Source organism: Helicoverpa zea, chromosome 31, assembly GCF_022581195.2.
Source record: "Helicoverpa zea isolate HzStark_Cry1AcR chromosome 31, ilHelZeax1.1, whole genome shotgun sequence".
NCBI classification, from domain to species: domain Eukaryota; kingdom Metazoa; phylum Arthropoda; class Insecta; order Lepidoptera; family Noctuidae; genus Helicoverpa; species Helicoverpa zea.
In genome coordinates this window covers 16388687-16412605 of record NC_061482.1, presented here as the reverse complement: position 1 = coordinate 16412605, position 23919 = coordinate 16388687, and the positions used below count along the sequence as shown (strand labels likewise).

The following is a 23919-nucleotide window of genomic DNA, read 5'->3' as shown; positions in this document are numbered from 1 at the left end:
ACTTTGGGTACCAGTGTTCAACAAAATTATTGTACATGAAGATTGTTATAACTGATGTGTGTTTTCCCTTGTGTGTACCTTTTTTGAGTCAATAAACTATTTTTTTTTTTTTTTTTTTTTTTTTTATTTTTATTATGGAGAGATCATCTATCTTACGCCAAGTTCTTCGTGTAGGATATTTTTGACTGTGGTCCCTGAAATGCCCACGGATGCCTCTATTTCACCATATGCTACATGTCCGTCTGCGAGGATTAGCTGCCGCACAGCCTCGATATAAACTTGCATCATGGCGGTTTTTGGACGACCTTCACGAGGCTTGTCACTGAAGCTAGAGTGCCCAGGTTGAAATTCTAAATATCAGCGTTCTGCGGTCCTAAGGAATGGTGCTACATCACTAAATACAGAATTAATCTCTTTCTAGTACTGAAGTCGCGACAATCCCCTTTTAAAGTTGTAGAAAATTATCGCACTCAAATTTTCCTTACACATTTCCATTTTTGCAACCGACCTGTCACCTTTGAATGGACGATACAATAAAACTATTCGACCTATTTAAAAACATTCTTTTGTTTTCGAATTCTAAATTCAAAAAGATTCAAATAGCATATATATATATTTTTAAAAATCGCGGGAGGTTACCAAACGACAGAACTTAAAAGGCAGCCTTACGTAGCTCATGTTACTCGGGCAGAGTACCTATAGCTTTCAAATCGGTTCCTCTTTATTATATGTATCCTCTTTATGTTTACTCTTTCAGTCTTGGAAAGCTACATTCTTCCTGAGTAATATACCACGTAACCCACGGGACGCAGGTAAAACCGCGTGAAACAGGTAGTAGTTGATATTAAGAAAGCATTTAATTGGGTAAATAAAACAAAGGGCTTACACAATGACGTTTAATAAAAATAGCAAATAACTGACAAATAAGACACTTTTTTATTAGGTACCTCTACATTATTAAGTGTATATATTTGCATGATGACGTTATGGTAGTCACTATTTAAAACATAATGCGATGAGAGAAGCTTAAAGTGACTGACATGTTAGGGGCATTATTTGACGAGAATTATTAAGGAGTTCAGCAAGGTCTCGTACTTTAGACAGACGACTCGATGTAGTGGCCAGGAAGATCAATGGCGAAGGTGAAGGTACCTGTGAACAATACAGCACTATTTAGACTAACGTAACAAGAAACTCAATATTACAATAAGGATAACTGACCGTGCCATTTTTGGTCAAGTAGGTAACGTTTGATCGACCACAAGTAAGTACATACTTTCTTTAGTCCACCATTTCGGATATAGTATAGGTATAACTTTAATACAACCGATATGTATTACAAATAATACTTACAGAGCTTACTCCTCGGATTGCAGCGTCTTATGACCGTCACAGTGAGGTAGAAATAGATTTGTACCTGATAGACAAAACAGCACCTGCAACAATTTAATTTTCATCAGTCATTCTCATCGTTTTACTGTGTACGTACATAGCTTGTTTTTATACAAAAACTGACAGATGTACAGAAATCTTACTTGTGTCTTCTATCCTCAATATTTAGCGTCGTGACTTCGATGTATCAGTTTCTCCTGGACTATCTTTCGTCATCTTGTCCTATCTTCGGCGGCGAGGATGGTGTCACAGACTACTGTTTACCATGCAGCACATTTTTTCTGGCCAGCTAATTGGACTCCCTCTGGGTTTTTTCCATTCGCCATAGAAACACCCAACTGCAAACGACTCCAAACGCCGCCGCCGTTGTGGCACAGCTAAAAATAAATAGAGCACCTTTAAGTCAAAATTATCATCCAAAAACTCATATTTAATTACCAGTCGCTGTTGGTACGCAAAAATTATATAATTTTATAAAAAATATTATAAAAAAATTGTATAAAAAATCGCAGAGCTTCTATCGCACGCGGCACGCTCAGCCTATCAAACCTTGCTTTGACCAGACATATTTCAAACGAAGACGTTTTGCGACCACGTCCATGACAGCTTCTTGGAATCGATGGCTGAAAAACAAGTGAAGAAATTAAAATACCACAATATGGGTGAGTTGGGCCCCTTCACTATGACGATAACCAATCCATAACAACCCATTGGTCAAATCGGCGATTTGACGACCGAAAATGGAACGGAATGGAATGTAAATTATAAAACAACCCATGTTAAGAAGACGGTTTTAGTTTTTACTTTAAGTTTGTAAACTTTGGAAACAAACGGTCAGAAAGAAATACCGGGTTCTTATGCAAAAGACATCGCATTTGAAAATCTCTATACAGGCCATTAGTGTTTGTCCAAATGCTATGCATTTAAGGGTTACAATTTTGTTACATATTATACAACCTCTTCTACAAAGTAACCTAGAATAAGCGCTGGACGATAATGTTCTGTTGTTAGAACATGAGATAATAGCACATCGGATATTTGTATTAGATCCATCAAACAGAAAAACCAACAAAAACCAGGAATACTTTCAACTGTCCGTGTTTACAAATATTCACTTTGAATATCATTTTACTCACTTACCTTGTCATACAAGACATGCTCTTCCCACGACCGGGCGACGAAACTTCACAGCGTGGATCTAAACAGAAGAATTCAACAAAAAAGGAACTAAAATCAGCAAAAATAATGTAAAAAGCATACCTAAGCAAAGTTAAAAAAAATATTGTTGTTAAGTAAAAACATTTTTTTGGTATAAAAAGTGAACTAAAAATTATAAAGTAAATAAAATTAAAACTAAAATGTAAACCTATTTTTTCGATTCGGTCAATTTCACTTTAGATTTATTTATACAGAAACTAACTTTCGCCTGCGGTTTCCCCCGCTACCCTAGATGACTGCTTCCCATGGCCAAAGGATGACGAACTACCGTACGAGGATCTGAGTTTCTCTCCTTTTAAATACACATTTACAAAAAAAACTAAAACTATTGGCCTTTTAGTTTTAGTTTTTTTATTGTAAATGTAAAATAGTAAACTTAAAATGATGTCTACCATTGATATTGTTTGCCATTTTGATTATATTAAAAAGTATTGACTTACGCAAGCAAATTAACCATAATAACTGAAATGCAAAACGTACACAAAGAATTGTTATTTCCTGTGAAACGTTAAAAAGTACATTTTTGTTACGATTAGTACACAACCTATACACAACATCATTATTGGGGACGGCTTAACAATATTTTTATTTTTAATTCATTATAGCCTCTCTGACTCTGTCTGGGGTGAAAACTAAACAATTAAAAACAGGAGCTTAAAAAAATTCGCTGACATTTGAATTTCGCAAGACAAAATAACTATTAAATAATAATTTAAAGGGCTCAGACAAGTTTGTTTCATTAACTAGATATGACTGATAAAAACCAAGTTCAACTATAAATTAGTACTTATGAAATAAATAAGTTACCGGAATCGAACCGGGTAATTGCCGTTCTCCCAATACCCAACCCACCCCACAATAGAATATATCGTATTTTGTATTTAGTATTTTATTTTTAGCAAAGTAGTTTAAGTTTGTATATAAAGTGTTCTATATTCTTATTGAAATAAAAATTATTTTACTAGAATCAAACTTATTTATATTCTTGACGTTCATAAGTGTTTGAAAAGACTTTAATGAAATGAATGCTTTTACTTTGACTTTGAAAAAAAGTTGACATCTCACCGCGGAAGGTCGCAGCGAAGCGTCGAGGCAGCGGCCACGTGGGTCTGTAAGCAATGGACACCAGTGGTGATTTTCCAAGGAAATCAGTCGGCCAGTTGAAGGTATTCAGCTATTTCGATGGTTTTTCTGTTTGACAGGATTGTCTTCTAAACGATGCGATGTGCGAAAACCCATGTGCAAGACATTTTCAGAGAATTTTTGATAAGATATATTATGTGTTTAGGGCTGCGATATGCCTCGCTGTGATCCGGTCCTTTGGAGGTCATAATTCAAATGTCCTTAAATTCTGAAAATAGAAGAAGTTGTGTATAATTCCTTTTCTTCGAATCTCCTTTTGGAGAGAACCTTACTTAATCTTCTTTGGTAGATATTGTGTACTTGTGTTACTACACAGATCTGAAACATAAACATAAAAATGGCAGTTATTTATTGATTTTTTCTTTGGTTTTGATTAATAGCAGGATTTTTAAATAATACAATTAGGTACACTACTTACTTTTTTCTGCTGACAGATATAAGATCAAAAAAGAGTACCTCCGTAATATAATTATACAGTGTCAATTTTTCATCATCCCAATAATTGGTTCTGAAATCAGAAATAAGTATTAAGTACTCAAATAAAGAACAAAACTAAAAATACTATAAGTAGCTCAATTTATAAAGGGTTTCATTGATTTAAGTTGAAACAAGAATAAATGTTAATGAAGCAATTAAAATATTTACAAACCTTGCGGCCGTTGGTTGGCTGGTAGTCAGGCTGGCCGACAGGTAGGTAGGTAGGGGTCCAAATAAAGTACACAATTTGGTAGAAATTGAGACTTTATTTAAGCCAACTTCTGTTGCCCTAACCACGAATAGATCTCGAGGTAGAAGGTACACTGGGAACACTGGCCTGAACCGTGGTGTAGCTCCGACGACGGCCCAGCTCCTTCCCAGGTTGCACTTCCAGGTCTCCAGCAGGACCCAGGTAGTTCCAGACAGGATCAGGTCTGGTCTTTCACTCGCCGCCAGGTAGAACGTTGTGTAGCGAGGGTTTAAAGTAGAATGTAAAAACTCGAACGTAGAAAATCCAACGTAGAAATCCAACGTAGAAATAAATCCTGGAAGCGCAGAGACAAGGCTAGCATTAGCAGAGCTTGGGCCACGTTGCCGGGTCCAAAGGTCACAGTGTTCCAGCAAACAAAGTGAACAAAGAACAGCTGCTTTAGATAGAAATTTAGCAAGAAGAACACCTTACAATAGAACATAAGCAATGCATGGAAACTTACCCCAGCGGGATTTCCGATTATAATTTGTCTAGCACAAATAAGTATAAATTAGACAGGTACGCAATACTGAAGGTCAAGTAAAAAAAACGTGTGACACAGCCGTCACGTCTGATGCAATTTGGTCGTCTGCCGCGTCTCCGGCCCGAATGCACTCGAGGCACCACCGTCGCGCGCAGCGAAACCAGTTCACCCGTTTAGAGATGCGTAGGCGCAATAGTTACGAGGACCTTTGTGTAAATAATTAATATTGGGTTCCGTATATGAATTATGTTAATTTTAATATATTATAATTTTTTTTATTTCATTTATTTTAGTTTACTTTAGGTGTTTTATTAATTTTAGAATAATCTATTGTAATTATTTGTATTTTTTTTTTAATTTCTAACCTATTCTTAGAGCTAGGACAGTACAACGTTACAACCTTATCATCCCGGCCATTCATTTTCAGTTAATACGGCATACAACTTACACACTGATAACAAAACACCCAGCTGCAACACCTGGTGGTGGTGTATGGCGTCCATGATGCCAACCTAAAATCATAATTATTTACATTATTATTTATGTAGCTATGTTGTCGCCAAACTTAATGGCGCCTAGCAACTAATGTACGTGTGTTAAGTCTGCACGGCGTTCGCGCGACTTTCCGACCTCCGATAATCTTGGCAAAAATCATAACCAAAATCATTATCTTCTATGTAAGTATAACATAATAATCTGGGCACCTAATAAATGATTAGGAAACCATGCCCAAAATCATCTACCGCACCCCAATTTTGTACACCAATCGTGCGAACCCCGTTGCACCCCTGCACCCCGCCCTGACACACCCGCATCTCACCCCCTCACCCCCAATCATACACCACACCCCTCGACCCCTTACCCCATATACTAAAAATCTTCTTATAATGAGTTTTCTAAAAGAAAATTAGGAAAAAACACATTCAAGAATAGAGTTCCACCGGATTTGAGAGCATGGTCCAAAGTATCCGCAGCAAAGGTTTCGTTTGACAAATAAAGCACTAAAAGCACAAGCACAACACAAAGCACTAGGACTAAGAAACTGCACCACGCCTACCACACCACACCAAGGCTTTAATTTATAAATTAAACAAGTAGGTACGTGTTATCTCTACAAAGCGCGACTCTCTACTAAGATCGATGGAACTGAGCGTTGCACGGACCCCCGGGCCGACCTGCGCACAAAGCTGCCATTCCCCCGATATGTTTCCCGCCCCGCACCCCAAGCCTTCCAATCTCGTCCTGCACTATTTTATGATTTCAGGGCATGCGTGAGATATTGATTTTAATGACACGCCCTGCCTAGAGCAATGGACTACCTTCAGCTACCCCATACACGACGTATATTTCTGAAAACTATATGAAATTGTTTCCAAGTTTATATTATCGAAAGCCTACCTAGACAAACAGATGCATATGTAAAGGTAATCATTTAAATACGTTATGAACATAATATTTTAAACTCCACATTTTAAAGTAAAACCATAAATATTACAAATACTATATTATCGGATACGGAAAAATAAACCCAACAGGAAAACCATTAAACCTACTTACCCAAAGAAGTGACGTATCACCAAATCACAGTTCACATTATCACAAGACCATACCCTGAACGACTCTTAAAACAAGATTTTAGGCCTAACATTATCTCAATTGAACCCGACATAAGAGATGCACGCGTACATGTCATCTCCAATACGCGCTACTCGCGACTGAGGCTGCATCTAGGGACACGAAAAAAGTATCGATGCTTTGTGGTATCGAGTACATTCCAGTTTGATACCGATACTTTTGTACTCGATACTTTGCATTCGATACTTTTGCTCAATAAGTACTTTTTCCCAGGTATCGTATCGAATGAAGAATTTAATTTAACAGCGCTTTCTAGCTCACTACTACTTATAAGCTACTACTTATCGGCACAGGTTTCGCCACTTTCAGTAGATCCCTTAAAACAATGGGAAGATATGAAAGTAGTATTCCCAAAATTATATAAATTGGCACGAGAATATATATCAATCCCTGCGACGTCAGTACCTTCAGAACAATTATTTTCTAAAGCAAGAAGTACCATTACAAAAATTCGAAACCGCTTATCTCCAAAAAGGCTCAACAAACTTCTATTTTTAAGTGACTGTACGGAGGAGGAATGGGATCTTTAATCTACTACGCGGGTGAAACTGTGGGACACTGCTAGTTTTTAGTATACCTCAAATAACTTAATATTGTTTCCTTTTGCTACATTTTCGATTTGTTTCATTCATTCCATTTTCCATTTTTCTATTATTCTATTAAAGTGTACCAATACCATTTGTTTTTGATGTCCTGCTGAACTGAAGTAAAACATTGAAGAAAAACAAGAAAGACATTATTTACTGACTGATATTGACCAAGCAAATTTTGATCTAAAAAAGTACTCGATACCTTGAAGTCGATACTTTTGCTTCAATACCGTGTCCCTAGCTGCATCTCACCCCGACATGTTCCCTTTCCCCGCACCCCGCATCTACCCAACCGCGTCCTGCGCTATTTATTGATTCCCGGACGTGCACGGGATATAGTTTTAACGGGCAAACATGGACAAGGGGCTTTTAATATTCAATATCAGATCAGAGATAATCAGTTGGCAAAGACAAGATAATAATAATATGTAAGATTGTAGTTGGATGGAAAGGAAAATCTAAGAAAGGATGAGAGTGGGTGAGTGTCAGTATGATGAATGACACAGAAGTAGGGAAGCGGAAGATATATTGCACCGCACCATAATGGAATTGGGAACAGAGAAGGAAGAATAAGAAGAGTCTCAAAAAAATGAAACTCACAAACGAAACGAGATTCACAAAAGAAAGAGAGAAACAAAGGAAGAGCTCGTGGGTAAGTCAAAACAGCAAGGATCGAAAGATTTCAAGGACGAGCAACCCCTAGAGCACTCGGTAAGTGGATGTCCATCTTTCATGATAAGTTCTTCCATGTTTCGGAAGGCACAATAAACTGCCGGTCCGAGCTACCATTCGAACATCTTTGGCAGTCGTTATTCAGAACAGAAAGTCTGATAACTAGTCTTCTCGTTCGTCGTTCTGTTACGGGCAGTTGTTTCCATGGGACACGGGCTAAGCCGTGTGAAACTAGTAGTAGATGACATAATGATAGCATTCAAACTCTTGGGTAAATAAAACAAAATGCTTACATAATGACGTTTATTACAAAAATAAAATAGTAAGACACTGTAGGTCTGACTTTTGTAACTGATATATAAGTAGGTACCTCTGCAATAGCTGGAGTCTAATAAAATTAGGGATCATTAATGTGAACCAAATAAAGATTTATAGATTATTCTGTTTTCCTCATATTTAAACAAAGTTTATATTTGCATGCAGATTATACATTTCAAAATTATTGCCTTATTTTGACCAATCTTAGAACAACATCGAATACCTAAAATTGAATATAATTACATTGATAAGGAACTACCTATTAAGAAGTGGTTAAGTTGGAACGCAAAGTTTATATTAAAAAAAAATGTAATTTAGAAGGTGGAAGAAAACGTAAACGATGACGTTATGAGTGCCACAATTTAAAAACAGGATGCTTAGAGAGAAACTTAAAGTGAATGACATCTTAGGGGCATTATTTGAGATAGACCTATTAGATAATCCAGCAAGATCTTGTTGTAGACAGACGTGATGTTGATGTGGCCAGGAAGGTCAATGATGGAGGTGAAGGTACCTGTGAACAATACAGCACTATTCAGACTAACATAAAAAGAAAATAGTATTACAAAAAGGCCAACTGACCGTGCCATATTTAGACAAGTAGATAACGTTATATCGACCATAGGAAAGTGCGTACATTCGATTGTCTATAATTTTGGATGTAGTAGGTATAATTTATTATCTATCTATATTGAAACACTACTTACAAAGCTTATGTCCCTGTTGAAACGACGTATGACCATCACAGTGATGTAGACATGGGTATGCCTGCAACAATTTAATTTTCATCAGTCATTCTCATCGTTTTACTGTGTACATACATAGCTTGTTTTTCATACAAAAAAATATCAGACGTACAGATATCCTCCTTGTGTCTACTGTTCTCAATGCTGAGGGTCTAGACCTCGATGAAGTTTCTCCTATCTTTCGCCATCTTCAGCGGCGTGGATGGTGTCACAGACTGCTGTTAAGGATGGAGCTCATTTGGTCTGTCCAGCGAATTGGACTCCTACCTCAGGGTCTTTTCCTACTCGCCATAATGTGCTCAAAATACCCAACTGCAAACGACTCCAAACGCCGCTGTGGCACAGCTAAAAATAAATAGAACACCTTTTAAGAGCCAAAATTATCATATTTAATTACTAGTCGCTGTTTGTGCGCAAAAATTATAAAAAAACGCAGAGCTTCTATCGCACGCTCAGCTTATGAAACCTTGCTTTGACAAGACACATTACACACGAAGACGATTTGCGACCGCGTCCATGACAGCTTCTTGGAATCGATGGCTGAAAAACAAGTGAAGAAATTAAAATACCACAATATGGGTGAGTTGGGCCCTTTCACTATGACGATAACCAATCCATAACCAGCCGCGTTCTTGGCGACCAATGCTCAAATCGGCGATTTGTTGTTAGTATTATAATTCACATCGCTTATGGTAGATGTCAAACAGACAAACCAACAAGAACTTGGAATACTTCAACTGTCCGATTTAAAAAATATTAACGTTAAATATCTTTTCACTTACTCACCTAACAAGACATGCTCTCCCCACGACCGGGCGACGAGACTACACAGCGTGGATCTAAACAGAATACTTCAAAAAAAAAAGGAACTAAAATCGGCCAAAATAATTTAAAAAGCATGGTTAAACAAAGTAAAAGAATTGATGTTAGTAAAATATATTTTTTTTATAAAAAGTAAACTAAAAAAATAAAAGTAAGAAATAAATGTACACATTGTCAAGATATTTACAATTTAATAAAAAGACTACCAGTGCGGTTTTTAGTTTTTTAGTTGTGAATAAATGTAAAAAAGGAAAATAATAATATATTTATCACCAATAGGGTTTACGCAAGAAAATTAATAATAATAACTGAAATGCAGAACGTACACATAGAATTAGTTAGGGTTATAATGATGATATATGTACAATTATTATGTTCCCTCCTAATTTGTTATCTTTATCTTTAGATCACTGACCGTGTCTAAGGGCGCCCACACAAAACTGCGATGCGATGCGATGCGATGCGGTATCGCATCTTTGTGCATAGTGCCTATGCTGGATGACAATACCTTCCGGATCGCTACATGTCTTCGATTGACGCTCCCTGTGTTGCTCCGCATCGCTGCCATTGCGGTGAAGCTGTCAACAGTCTCGGGCACCATGGTCTGTAGTGCTGCAGAAGTGCTGGTCATATTGCACGGCATGCCAGCATTAACATTATCCATCTTGCTCTTTCCACCGCCGGCGTACCAGTCGTGTTAGAGCCTAATGGACTGGTACGTGACGATGGAAAGAGGGCAGATGGTATGACGTTGTTGCCATGGAAGATGGGTAAGCCTTGGTGTGGGACGCAACGTGCGTCGACACCCTGGCGCCATCACATCGTCCTAGCACGGCAGGCTGTACTGGGGTGGCTGCAACTTCTGCAGAGACCACCAAGCGGCGCAAATATAAGAACCTTATTGGAAATTATAGTTTTGAGCCGTTTGGGGTCGAAACGCTCGGACCATGGGGCCCGAGTTCGCGGTTACTTTACAAGGACATCGCGAAAAGCAAGAAATGACCAGAGGACTGGCTTATTCTTTGGACAAAGAATTAGCATTGCCATTCAACGTGGCAATGCAGCCAGTCTTCTGGGCACGTTTCCGTTGGACAGTGATGCGGAGGAATACTTCGACGCCTAATCGATGTTATTTTATGTTTTATGTTTATATATGTTTTGTATATAGCATTTTATTTTTAGTTTTGTATAAAGATAAGTAGTTTAAGTTTTTATATATAGTGTGTACATATTGAACGCAAAATAGAGCACATATCTTTATTCGTTTTATGTTTCAGATTCTGTTTTTTTGCAGTTCCATTAAAGTTTTAAGAGAAATTTCTTGTTTTATACTCACCTGTAGTTGATGATCGAAGATCTCGGCTCTGAAAGAAACGATCGCCTGGCGAACATATAGGTATACACAACACACAACATCAAAATTGAAAAGAGAGAAAGAGAAAACAAAAAAAAAACGCAATAAATATATTCGCTACGCAATAAATATATTCGCTACGCAATAAATACATTCGCAACGCAATAAATACATTCGCAACACAATAAATACATTCGCTACGCAACAAAAAAATATAGAATAAAAATATATACAAGACAACTTCGTTAATTAGATACCTATATAATATATTAATATAAATTGAAATTATATATCTAATTAAGATATTTAATAAAGATATATATGGATATAATTTAAAAATTCGGGTAATAATCGTTCCCAATAATAAAAATAGTTAACTCACCGCGGAAGGTCGCAGCGAAGCGTCGAGGCAGCGGCCACGTGGGTCTGTAAGCAATGGAGACCAGTGGTGATTTTCCAAGGAAATTAGTCGGCCAGTTGAAGGTATTCAGCTATTTCGATGGTTTTTCTGTTTGACAGGATTGTCTCCTAAACTATGCGATGTGCGAAAACCCATGTGCAAGACATTTTCAGAGAATTTTTGATAAGACATATTGTGTGTTTAGGGCTGCGATATGCCTCGCTGTGATCCGGTCCTTTGGAGGTTGTCATTCAGATGTCCTTAAACTCTGAAAATAGAACAAGTTTGTATAATTCTTTAGCTTCGAAACCTCTTCTGGGGAGAACCTCACTTTATCTGTAATATTATAATATAAATAAATACTTAAATAATATACTACATACATACTACTAACTATTAATAATCTGTGATACTACTATATTATTATTACATTAAACGCCTTCCTGTCTTCTAACTATTTTGCTGTGCCCATCAGGGTTCATAATTGTGACTACCTCTATTATTTTATATTTTCCACCAAATGTACATTATGGAATGCAATAAATGATATGATATGATCTTCTTTCGTAGATATTGTGTATTTCAAGCTTGAATGAAATTAATTATGCTACTATACAGATCTGAAAATAAACAACAAAATAAATAAAATTTGATTAATAGCAAGAATCTTAAATAATATAATACTTACTTTTTTCTGCTGTCAGATACAAAATAAAATAAGTAATAAAACCTCCATAATATAATACAGTGACAATTGTTCATCATCCCAACAATTGGTTCTGAAATCAGAAATTATATAGTATCAAGTACTTAAATAAACAACAAAACTAAAAATATTATAGGTAGCTCATTTTAAAAAGAGTCTCATTGACTAAAAAAGAAACAAGAATAAATGTTAATGAAGCAATCAAAATTTTTGAAAACCTGGTCGTCCCAACCTTCCATTTTCAGCAAATACTGCTTTGTTACTGGTAGGTAATATGCTGTTTAAACACCCAGTTGGACCATCTGATGATGGTGTATCCATGGCTCCAATCTAAAATCGAAGAAAATTATTTATATTATAATTTAATAAATAAATCGCCAAACTTGATGGCGGCTCGCAACAAATTTCGAGTGCAATGTTATAGTCTGCACGGCGTTCGCGCGATTTTCTGATCCACCAAAAAGTTAGACGAAAGTAAAAACACCTCCTTATATCTGGAATCATATTACCTATGTCTAGGTACCTAATCAATAATGAGGAAACCACGCCCAAAATCATCTACCGCACCCCAATTTTGTACACCAATCGTGCGACCGCCGTTGCACCCCTACACCCCGGCCTGACACACCCGCCCCTCACCTCTCACCCCCCCTTCGTCACCCCCCCCCCCTTACCCAACACACCCCCAAGACCCATAACCCCCTCACCCCATACGCATTGCACCCTGACATCTCTAGCATGGGGAGCAAGCGTTTTAAATGCGTAAAATATTTAAGAACCGATATTAAAAATCGAATTATCACAAGTTTTCTAAAAAAAATACTAGAAGTAAACATTTAAGAATAGAGTCACACCGGAATTGAGAGCATGGTCCAAAGTATTCGCAGCAAAGATTTCGTTTGACGAATTAAGCCGGTAATAAAACTAAGAAACTGCACCACACCTACCGGCCGACCTATGTATCGGAAAGTTATAGCTTTCATTAATAAATTTTAACCTTTTCAATAGATTTTACGAGATAAACAAGTAGTACGTATTATCTCTAAAAAGCGCGAGTCCGGACTTGCGCACAAGGCTGCAATTCACCCCGATGTGTTCCCCTTTTGAACTCCTCCCTTCAAAAATCGCATTCCGAAAATTTTAGTTACCTTTTTGGACGAGAGTAAAGCACTACAGTTTTGCACATATTTTTTAAAAGCACCACACAAGTTTTCGGTTATCAATTTAAGTAACAAAAAAACAATATCTCTACACATGTTACACTAATAAGCGCGATTCGCGACTGAGATCGATAGAGCTGAGCGTTGCGTCGGCCCCCGGGCTGACCTGCGCACAAAGCTGCAACTCGCCATGCGTCCCCCCCCCTGCACCTTTTTTTTTTTTTTCCGACGTCAAAAATCATCAAATGACCCCTCCCGCTGTGGGTTAGCAGCGGTGAGGGAGTGTCAGACTCTTACTGACTAAAAACCGTCGTGTTCCGTCATAGGCCTTTTATGTACCAGGGCCGCGGTATCTCTTTCGAACAACCCGCAGCCCCGGCAGGCCTTGGCCCTGCTGGGCCCCGCTGGGGTTGCTGACATCTCTTTGAGGAGCGCGTGGAACAACGCGCGCCGTCGACACGGGTCTGTCGTCTAAGCAGACAGAGGGACGATGAGCCACCCGAACTCACCGCCCACAGACCTGCACCTCACTCGTTCCCGATGGCGACCAGCGCTTTTCAGTGATTTCAGGATGTGCGTGAGATATTGATATTACAACACGCCCTGCCTAGAGCTACCACATAAATGACTATATTTCAAAATCCTGCACGAAATAGTTGTTGAGCTTATAGGGTCGAAACCCCAGAAAATTAGAAACAATTACAATTTACAATGGGAATGCAATAATTTCAGTAAACCCTAAATATTTCGTAAATAGTTAAAACTAATTATTAAATCATTAATATACTTTAACAAAATATAAATACTAAATAAAACCAACATTTTAATAATAAATACTAGAAAGTACAACCCAAATACATATTTAAAACTTAATAGGTAAACCTACTTACCCAAAGAAGTGGCATGACACAAAATCACAGATAAGATCGCACCCTAAATGATTATTTAAAACTAATTTTAACATGCAACTTTTTTGTAATTTCAGGACGAGTGCGGGATATTGATTTTAAAGTTATTAATTAAAGCGACACGCCCCTGCTTATGAGGTAGTTCCCCTGCTCAGGGAGACCGGAGCTACTTTATATTGGCACCCTCAAAATAAGACGGATTAAATGTATTTTTTTACCGAATTCCTATATATTGATTTTAACGACACGCCCTGCCATAAAGCAATGAACTATCTTCAGCTACCCCGTGCATAACCAGCTTTTCAGAATACTAGATGAAATAGTTTTTTTGACTTAAACCCTCTTATTATAAAACGCGGTATCAAATAAGTATCGGCTTTTGTACTACCTTTAATCCCGCTTTAAGTACGACCTTGAAAAAACGTTATTACAAAACGCAGTTTATCGCAAGTCCTATTACTATCTGTAGTACAAAAGATAAACCATCGAGCCCCCTAGTTTAACTGCAGTACTTAGTCGACAAACGTCAAATTCCGACATTATTTACTTTTGAGGTTATTTGTTTTGTGATGAAAAAAACGAAAGTGGATATAAATATGTGTGATTTAGAATACTTGGATGTGTTAGAATACTATTGAGAGTGTCCGGGGACCCAACAGAGTGCGTCATCGAGAGAATCTCTTCAAATTACCTGACGACAATTTTCGATGTAAATATCGATTTACATTTTTCGAAATAATAGTCAATTGAATGCATGATGATAATCCATGATGATCCAGGATGATTATATGATGCTCAACTGGGCTTGCCATAAAGTAAGTAGCCTTTACAGTGCAAGTAGGTTGCCAAAACATCCTAATTAATTGTATAAGAGTGGAAGTTTTTATTATGGATGTTTGTTTATGTTCCACGCATAAACTACCACATGGATTTTAATGAAACTTCGAAAATATATCAGATTATCATACAGTCTACTGTTTATTTACAGATTCAAGACAATTTTGGCGTTTTACACGCCGTATCTCTGCCAGTATGCAATGTTTGTAAAGGACTGGAAGCTTGCTAAAATGTACAAAAATGCCAAGATGAGAAAGGGAACAAGATTGTGTGATGCAGAACAGTGTCCAACATGTATCAGTGCGTTTAACTGTATAAATAGACATCGGAATAAAATATAATTTTCTACTTTTATGTTGTTTCATTTTCTTTTGGTAATTTAATGCACACGATATTCTGTGTGTAAGTTATTGTGCACTTAATTTTGAAGAGGTTCTAATTAGATGCACAACGTCTTATTTAATCATTTAAATCGGGATGAAAATAATCCAAGTTATTTCTAACCTAAAAACAAAACATAACTCGGATACGCGCGCTGACGTTCCGTTATACGCGCAAACTCGTTAGTTGTTTAAAAGAGAATAATTGGATCATGTATATCGTTAAAAGATACTAGAAATATAAAATTACCTTTTAATAATAAAAAGTAATCTTTTCAACTGCTGAGATATTTTTTTTATTATCATAGTTAATTATTTTTCATCAAAATAGACTTAACAAAATAATGTAAAAAGGAAGGGCGCATAGAATTTGGAACGATTGAACGAATGATTTAAGTATTCGTTGCTTATAATCTGTGGATATTATTTCAACCACAGACAAATTGAAGTACCAAACAGTCTTCTCTTAGTCTACGTTTTGTAATAAGGATGTAAAGACTATCGTAAGTACCGTAACAAACCAAGACGTCTTCAGTCTGGTTTAAACCACTACTTGCGGCAGTTTTTATAATAAGAGGGAAAGCGTCGAAAGCCCAGACGAACAGACACAAACTCAAGTTGAAAACATAAAAAGTAAACCTACTTGCCTACGCGAAGAAGTAGCGTGTCACGTAATAAGATAAGACCGCATCCTAAATATGTAATTCCAAAATATATCTATCTATCAAACTCAAAACTCAAAATCGTTTATTCTTAGGCTGATAAATCAGCACTTTTCGAACGTCAAAAACAAAAGACAGCCCCCAAAACGCCCGCCCTTCACCACTTCCTATGTGTTTTTGCTGGGAAGAAGAAGTGGCGCAACAAACTCCCCAGCAACACATGTCTGTCTGTAAGGTTTGAAGAACCAGAATGTATACAAAACAAGTCAATAAGTCATAAAAATATCATTATCACATGGTAACTATTATATAAAATTCAGAAAGAAAAAAAAAACAAACTGAACACAAGTAGGCTAGCACATAATTTACACCTATAAAGACTAAGTACTCAAGCATTACTTATAGTCCATTAAGTGTATCTAAAGCCTCCTGTTCATAAAATAAAAATGTATTTTCAATATAAGCATACTAGAATCGGCGTGCCCACCTACATGCCCAGATGTTTATGTTGTAGCTGTACAACACAAACAAGGTGTTTTTTTTGTTCAAAAAAAAAAAAAAAAAAAAAAGCTAATAGAAAATCATACTAAAATTTATAGTGTCAATAGCCATCAACACGACCTGGTACCGCCAGCAGCACCCGTTCACGAGTATAACGCGAGGATCAGCCATCGCCCCCTTCGCACATTTTTGAGGGAAGGGGACAACCCGACCCCCAACGCTACCGCTGGCCATACCGTCTAAGGGAGCATGACGTGCTTGCTGCTATTCAACAAAAGTAGAACATGTAAGAAGTGCTGCAGTCACTAGCAAGCCATAAAGAAACAATGCTAAGCAAAGTTTAACAAAACTTCCCAAAGTAAATAAAAATAAACTCAATTATAATTCAGAATTAATGTCCGAAGTAATGTCAATTAATGTAAACAATAATAATAAGTTAATAATTTAGTCATAGTGATAACAATAATGAGCTGCCTCGCGTTCAACTTAGCGACCAACTATTCCTCTAACTACTAACTATCTCAATTAACAGCGTTACAAAAATAAAAAAGTTGTATATGTTATCTCTAATAAGCGCGACTTTTGACTGATAGTCATTTCAAAATAGACATTTGAAATAACATAAATTCCCGGAAAGTTGAATTTTGGTGGAGAGCTTGGGTTTATCATTATAAATAAAATATTAAAAGTCCCCATCGATCCCATGTGTGCGTCAAAAGTTATTCGAGGTTAAATGTCAACATTTTAGGTTTTTTGTTTTTTTTCGAAAACGGTGAGTTTTATCAAAAAAGAACATCAGACCAAAGTTGTAGATCTTAAAATTTTCTACAAAAATGCCATCAACAGTTTTATCCTAAATGTTACCATTCCTGAGATATCGGGATTCAAAGAGTCACACTACAAATGTTATGCACATATAAGCAACGAATATACGAGGGCTTTGAGTGTCAGACTCTTACTGACTAAAAACCGTCGTGTTTCGTCGTAGGCCTTTTATGTATCAGGGCCTCGGTAACTCTTTCGAACAATCCCGCAGCCCCGGCAGACCTTGGTCCCGTTGGGCCCCGCTGGGGTTGCATACTCTTTGAGGAACGCGCGCCGCTAACACGGGTCTGTTGGTCGGTTGTCTATCTAGACATGAGCGATGAGCCACCCGACCTACGGTGGCCGGGAGTCATCTCGCGGCACCCGGCGCCCGTGGTGAGTACCTGGTTCAGCGTGGCGGCCAGGATGAGAGGTGCGAACTCTCTGACGTTCCGCCGCCTCCTTCTCGAGCATGACTGCTTCGCAGAAGAAGGTAACGGCATCCTATTCCCTTTCGCCCCAGACCATGGCCTGAACCAGGGTCGGACGCGAAAGGTCACCGCCGCCTAAAGCCTCGACGAGGACCCGGCGATGCCCTCCTTCCCACGCAGGCCACTCCTGGACTGTGTGATCCTCCGTGCCCTCGAGTCTGTCCGCACAGTGGTGACACCCGGGCGACTCCTCACGACCGATTCACAACCGTGTCCGGTGAGGACCTGCGTCATGCGGTACGTGAGGGCGCCGTGACTCCTCCCGAGCCACTCCTCAAAGAGGGGACTTACCGCCACTATGGTGGCTTGCCCTGCACTGGGTTGCGACAGTCGCTCCCTCCAGTCCACCATGAGATCGCGCCGGAACTACACGACAACTTGCCGCGGCAACGGGGTTTCCCCCGGTGCTGTGCCTCCTCGCGCAAGAAGAGTCTCGCCTCCAGAGCCCACGGTGGCAGTCCGGCTAGTAGGCCAGCTGCTTTGCGGGAGATCGTGCGGTACCCCCGGATTAGCCTATTGGCTATCACCCGTATTGGCACGTTCAGGTCAGGTAGTGTACAGCCCGCGGCCGTACCGAACATGCCCATACCGGGGCCCCGTAAAGGGCCATGGACCGCATGACCCCCACATAGAGTTTACGGCAGGGGGCGTTTGGGCCTCCCAGATTGGGCAGAAGCCGCTTGAAGGCAGCACTTCTCCAGTTTAGGGCCCGAACGTTGGAAGTGCTCGACGAAGTTCCACCGGCAGTCGAGGACGAGTCCTAGGTACTTCATCGCCGCCGATGGGAACCCCCCCTCTCCCACCGTGACTTGGGAACCTGAAGGTGGCGCATTCCGAAGCCCATGAAAGCACATGGCCTCGGACTTGTGCAAGGCCACCTCCAGTCCCAGCAGCTGGATCCTCTCGATGACTATCGCAACCCCGCGCGCCATTATGTCGGCCGCCTCGTAGTGCGACGTCCCCTGTGCCAGTACCAGCGTGTCGTCAGAGTAGCACACCACGCTGATGCCGCTTAGGGAGGTCGGCGCGCAGCACCCAGTCGTAGCCGATGTTCCACAGGAGCGGCCCCAGAACCGATCTCTGCGGAACGACATCTCCCGCCGGTTCCATTCCCCGTTGTAGCCGAGGTATGTGACGGACCTATCCGACAGATAGGCCTCGACCACGCGACGGAGGTAGGTTGGCACCCGGTGTTGGCATCAGGGTTTCATCAGGGAGGCACTCTGGTACGCCTCCCTGATGCAACTCCAGAGGAGGGTGTTGAAGGCGTTGGCCATGTCAAGAGACACCGCCAAGACGACACACCCCCGAGACACAGCGTCCCCCGTCGTGAGAGCTCTTACGCGCATGACTGCGTCCACAATTGAGCGCCCCCTGCGGAAACCGAACCGAGCGCCGCAATTGCCCCGCCCTTCCCCAAGTTGCACCCCTCCCACGCCCGATGACAATCACGATAGGCGTCTACATTGTTTAATTTATCAATTTTCATTGCCCGCCACACAGCAGAGCGATAGAAAAACAAGTACGTTAGTTCTGATTGACTTAGCAACATTATAGTCAAAGCTGTTTATTCTGAGTTCATAGATTACAAAAGTGTTAGTAAGATGTAAAGGTACATAATACTATGTCTCACTATGCCTGCCCTGCTCGTAAAGCGTACAGAAATAATAACCTAAAGCTAGGCAAAATCTAAGTAGTTAATTACATTAATCATTTTATGTTACGTTAACAAAACAAATCTTACTAAAACTATAATAAATCATACTAAAGTTACATAACAATAAAGACTAAATAAAGCAAAAAAAGTATCATTAAATTCGTACGCCGCTCACCCCGCGCCTGTTTTCACCCGTTCTTTGTTCCCTTACGACCCCTCAGCCCCTTTGCACCCTTGCACCCCTCTTCATACCACCTCCCGCGCACTGTCACCCCCCACATCCGAACCCCTAGTTCCCCTTCTACTGCGCACCCAAAAATTTTCGGCACATGCGTCTAGGATATTGATTTTTAGCTTCCGCCATTTTGGTATAGGTACCGCTGTTCCCACTGTTGGACATTTTGATTGTACATATAACATCTATTTATCTTAACATATTTCTTTTAATATTATTGAGAAATGATGCAACAGTAATTATCTCCAAATCAGATTATATTTTGTCTCAACTTTCTTTTGGTTCCAGAGACGGAAGCCAACTTTAAAAATAATCGGAAAGTAAGCTGGACTGGTCAAAAATTACAAATTAGTTTTTGTAATATGTACAATCAAAATAACCAAGTCCTTTCTGAAAAAAAAAAATCTAACACTTACCCTGACCCGACGAACACCGCTAATTGCACAACACTTAAAAAAAAATACATTCGGCCAAATTGTATAATACAGAGAGTGTATTTACAAGATTTTACATAAAAGAATATTTAGAGATAATTACATCTCGTGAGAGGCACGGGAACGTGTGATCTCAAATAAGAGTAATGGCCGAATGAAGATCGATGGAGCTGAGCGCTGCAGCGGCCGGGAGCTGACTTGCGCACTGTGGTGCATCAGGCATACACGTTACAAGTATGGAAACATACTAAGCCAATTGCAACCCTAAATCTACAGCACTTATGTACAAAATGCACATATAAAAGACATGATATTATTTCGTTTGGACAGCAATAAACGAAATTCTAGAATTCTCGATGTGATAATATTTTGACTTGTTTCCATTTACTCCAATCCCATTGTTTTCTGTTATAGTTCGGCCATTCAGAGAATGCGTTCCTGACACGTCGCGATTGAACTGACGACGTAACTTTGCAATGGCGTTGCAGTTACGATAAAAATATTTTTGCTGGTTGTTTACCGTTTTAACAATTGAGGAGCATTAAAACAACATTATTATATCAATAATCAATGAATGTTATTACGTCGTCAGTTCAATCGCGACGTGTCAGGAACGCATTCTCTGAATGGCCGAACTATAGCAAAGTTTTTTCATACTTCGATTGGTTCTTGTAGAAAAATACAACCAACTTCCAAATAAATAATAATAAATGGCATTGAACTAAAGCGGGTAGAAAAGTTCAAATATCTTGGACATTACATATGTTACTGAGGACCTTGAGGACAAAGTTGACATTGAAAGGGATCGTAGGGCATTTCGAAGTAACATGCTGGCCCGCAGGTTTGTGCGTTGTAGTGAACAAGTTAACACGTCACACTATTTAAAGCATACTGCCAGACTTTCTACACGTGCAGCCTGTAGTTCAGGGGCCCGATTCTCCTAATTTTTTTTTTACTTAAGCGTCACATGATTCACGTTCGACTCGATTCGACTGAGATCCAATCCCGACTCGATTACGATTGAAGCGTATGTGGCATTCCGCTAATTTTTCTTTGAAATAAACGTTTTTATCCTTTTCTGTCATTCAATAATGAATCATTTTGTCTGCAAATGATTTACGATTGTAAAATGATTGTACAGCAAACTACCGTATAGACCAAAATCATCAAAATAGCAGACCAATCGCACACCAATCAAATGTCAATCGAATACGATTGGTCTTTTATTAGTAGCAGAATGCCCGATTTGGTTAAAACTGCTATTGCGATCATATTGCGATTCGATTTCTATTCGATTTTGACATTATTAACTTAGGAGAATCGGGCCCCTGATATACAGAGAGAACGCTCAATGCTCTACGTGTCCAATATAACAAAGGATTTAGGATGTTGTTGGAGTTGCCCCGTTTTTGCAGTAACTCCGGTATGTTTGCGGAAGCCAGGGTAGACGGCTTCCATGCAACCGACGCAGCTACACACCTGATATGTCTCAGAATTTGTAAATCAGCGGCGGACCCAGCCCTTAAAAAAGGTTAAATTCAGACCCATGAGGGAGTGTAAGAAGGAGAAGATAATGTGGGTTTTCGTAGAGGAACCTTTGTGAGGGCACGCGCGGCGGATCTAGCAATACATGCGATCGATGCTTATCGCGCGCGGCTCCTGCGTCTACTGACTAAAAAAAACAAGATGTCGGCGCGCCCGTCGCTGCGCGTTCGTGGCGCGTCGGCGCGCATTCGCGTAAGCTACGAACGTCCCGCCCCTTCCGTCTATTCTAAGAAACGAGCGGGAACGCGAGTTTGGCGGCGTCCGGAAATGCGCGGGGTAATTCGATTTGCGACATACTCCCCCTCTAGTTCTGGAGAGCGTCCTCGCTCCTGGACTAGCTCATTGCCCGAGCGTTTCGGACGTCCGCGACGTCGTTTGGGTCGAACAGGATTGGGTGGTACGGCATTACCTGTACCAGTGTCCACGAACGGTGTTAAATCTTGTGTATGATATTTACCTAGACTGTCGGCCGGATTTTCTATTGGCGAGATAATAAAGGTAGTCGGGCTAACCCTTTTGGTGATCACGTAGGGTCCGTCCCGTTTGGGGAAGAATTTCGCAGTCAGACCTTTACTTCCTTGACTCAGGGCATGGGTCCGGACTAATACTTTGTCCCCTACCTTATAATCGGGACTAGGTCTACGTGATTGATCAGCACACCTCTTGGATTGATCTTGTTGTCCTTCAACTCGCTCTCGAACCGCAGCCAGGTTAGAAATAAAGCTCCTTAAGTAGGGAGTGATCTGAGGAAGGAAGTTCTCTTTATCGAGTATGGCTCTCAAATCATGACGGGCTTCGGTGGGGGATCTCATCTCTCTGGCAAACATCAGAAATGCGGGAGTAGCACCGGTGGTTCTACAAACGGCGCTATTCAGGGCAAAACGGATCACCGGTAGTTTCGCTGGCCAAGAACCATGGTCATTCTCCACGAGTTGGGCGAGCTGCATCTTTAAATCGCGGTTTTTCCGTTCAGCGGGGTTTGCCTCTGGATGGTAAAGTGGTACAAAATTTTGTTTTACCCCTAAGATAAACATACATTGTTGCATGACTGCCCCAACAAATTGTACGCCGTTATCGGACGTTACCCTGCGGGGTAAACCATACCGAAGGAAGTATTCTTCGGTTAGCACTCGTGCGCAAGCTTCAGCAGTCGCCTCCTGCAGGGCAAAAAGTTCTACCCACCTGGTAGCGGTGTCTTCAACCAGAAGAATCCATCTCTCACCGTCAGGTAGGGGACCGAAAAGGTCAACAGCTAAGACCTCATTGCGTTGCTGTAACACTGGCGTTTGGAGCAGTCCGGGGGGCTTGTTATTGGTAGCCTTGTATCGCTGACAATCTACACAAGCCTTCACATAATCTGTAACGATCCTCCGCATCCCAGGGAAATAGAAAGACTGAGCGATCTTGAGGTAAGTGCGATCGATCCCAGAATGTCCCGCTAGGGGGGAATCATGGCACTCCTTGAGGATCTCAGGACGAAGGGAGAGAGGAATGACGAGCTGAGGAGACTCACTATCCGAATCAGGGTTGTATCGGTAAAGTACTCCTAGGGATAACAGGTATCCGCGTTCTGTCCATCTCCGTGACGCTACTTCGTCGGTACTTTCCATATCGATGAGGATCTTCTGAATCTCCGGGTCGGCAAGCTGTTCCCGCCTTAATTCTTCGGGGCTCCTAGCGGGTATGTCGACAATCACTGTGCAGATACCGCAAGAGTCGCGGGTTTCTGGTGAACATATAGGCCTACTCAGTGTGTCTGCCACTACATTCGCCTTTCCCGGGGTGTACTGATACTGAATATCGAATGACTGAAGTTTAAGAGCCCACCTTACTAAGCGTCCTGTAGGGGATTTGAGCGTCATAAGCCAACGGAGGGGTTGGTGATCGCTACCTATAATTACGGGATGTCCGTCTAAGTAGCACCGAAATCGCTCTACAGCCCATACGACGGCTAGAGCCTCTCGCTCAGTGGTCGAATAATTTCGCTCAGCGGCGGTCAAAAGACGGCTGGCGTATTCGATGGGTCTTTCTTCCTTATCCTCCCCCTGGAGCAAGACGGCTCCTAGCGCATAATTGCTAGCATCGGTGCGGAGGATAA

The 23919-nt window shown here is 40.3% G+C and overlaps 4 long non-coding RNA genes across 4 annotated transcripts; all 4 read right to left on the bottom strand.

Moving 5' to 3' along the window:
* Nucleotides 1-889: 889 nt before the first annotated feature.
* Nucleotides 890-2627, bottom strand: LOC124645044. The gene is made up of 3 exons (XR_006986144.1): nucleotides 1536-2627; nucleotides 1354-1436; nucleotides 890-1152 (listed from the first exon to the last, which is right to left on the bottom strand). It is a non-coding gene; the product is annotated as an uncharacterized LOC124645044 (long non-coding RNA).
* Nucleotides 2628-4476: 1849 nt separating this feature from the next.
* LOC124645043 lies at nucleotides 4477-5356 on the bottom strand. Its single transcript, XR_006986143.1, has 2 exons — nucleotides 4944-5356; nucleotides 4477-4775 (listed from the first exon to the last, which is right to left on the bottom strand). It is a non-coding gene; the product is annotated as an uncharacterized LOC124645043 (long non-coding RNA).
* A 2815-nt stretch (nucleotides 5357-8171) lies between these two features.
* LOC124645204 lies at nucleotides 8172-10216 on the bottom strand. Its single transcript, XR_006986178.1, has 3 exons — nucleotides 9038-10216; nucleotides 8887-8947; nucleotides 8172-8693 (listed from the first exon to the last, which is right to left on the bottom strand). It is a non-coding gene; the product is annotated as an uncharacterized LOC124645204 (long non-coding RNA).
* A 1749-nt stretch (nucleotides 10217-11965) lies between these two features.
* On the bottom strand, nucleotides 11966-20375 carry LOC124645269. Its single transcript, XR_006986202.1, has 3 exons — nucleotides 20259-20375; nucleotides 12426-12537; nucleotides 11966-12280 (listed from the first exon to the last, which is right to left on the bottom strand). It is a non-coding gene; the product is annotated as an uncharacterized LOC124645269 (long non-coding RNA).
* Nucleotides 20376-23919: the final 3544 nt, after the last annotated feature.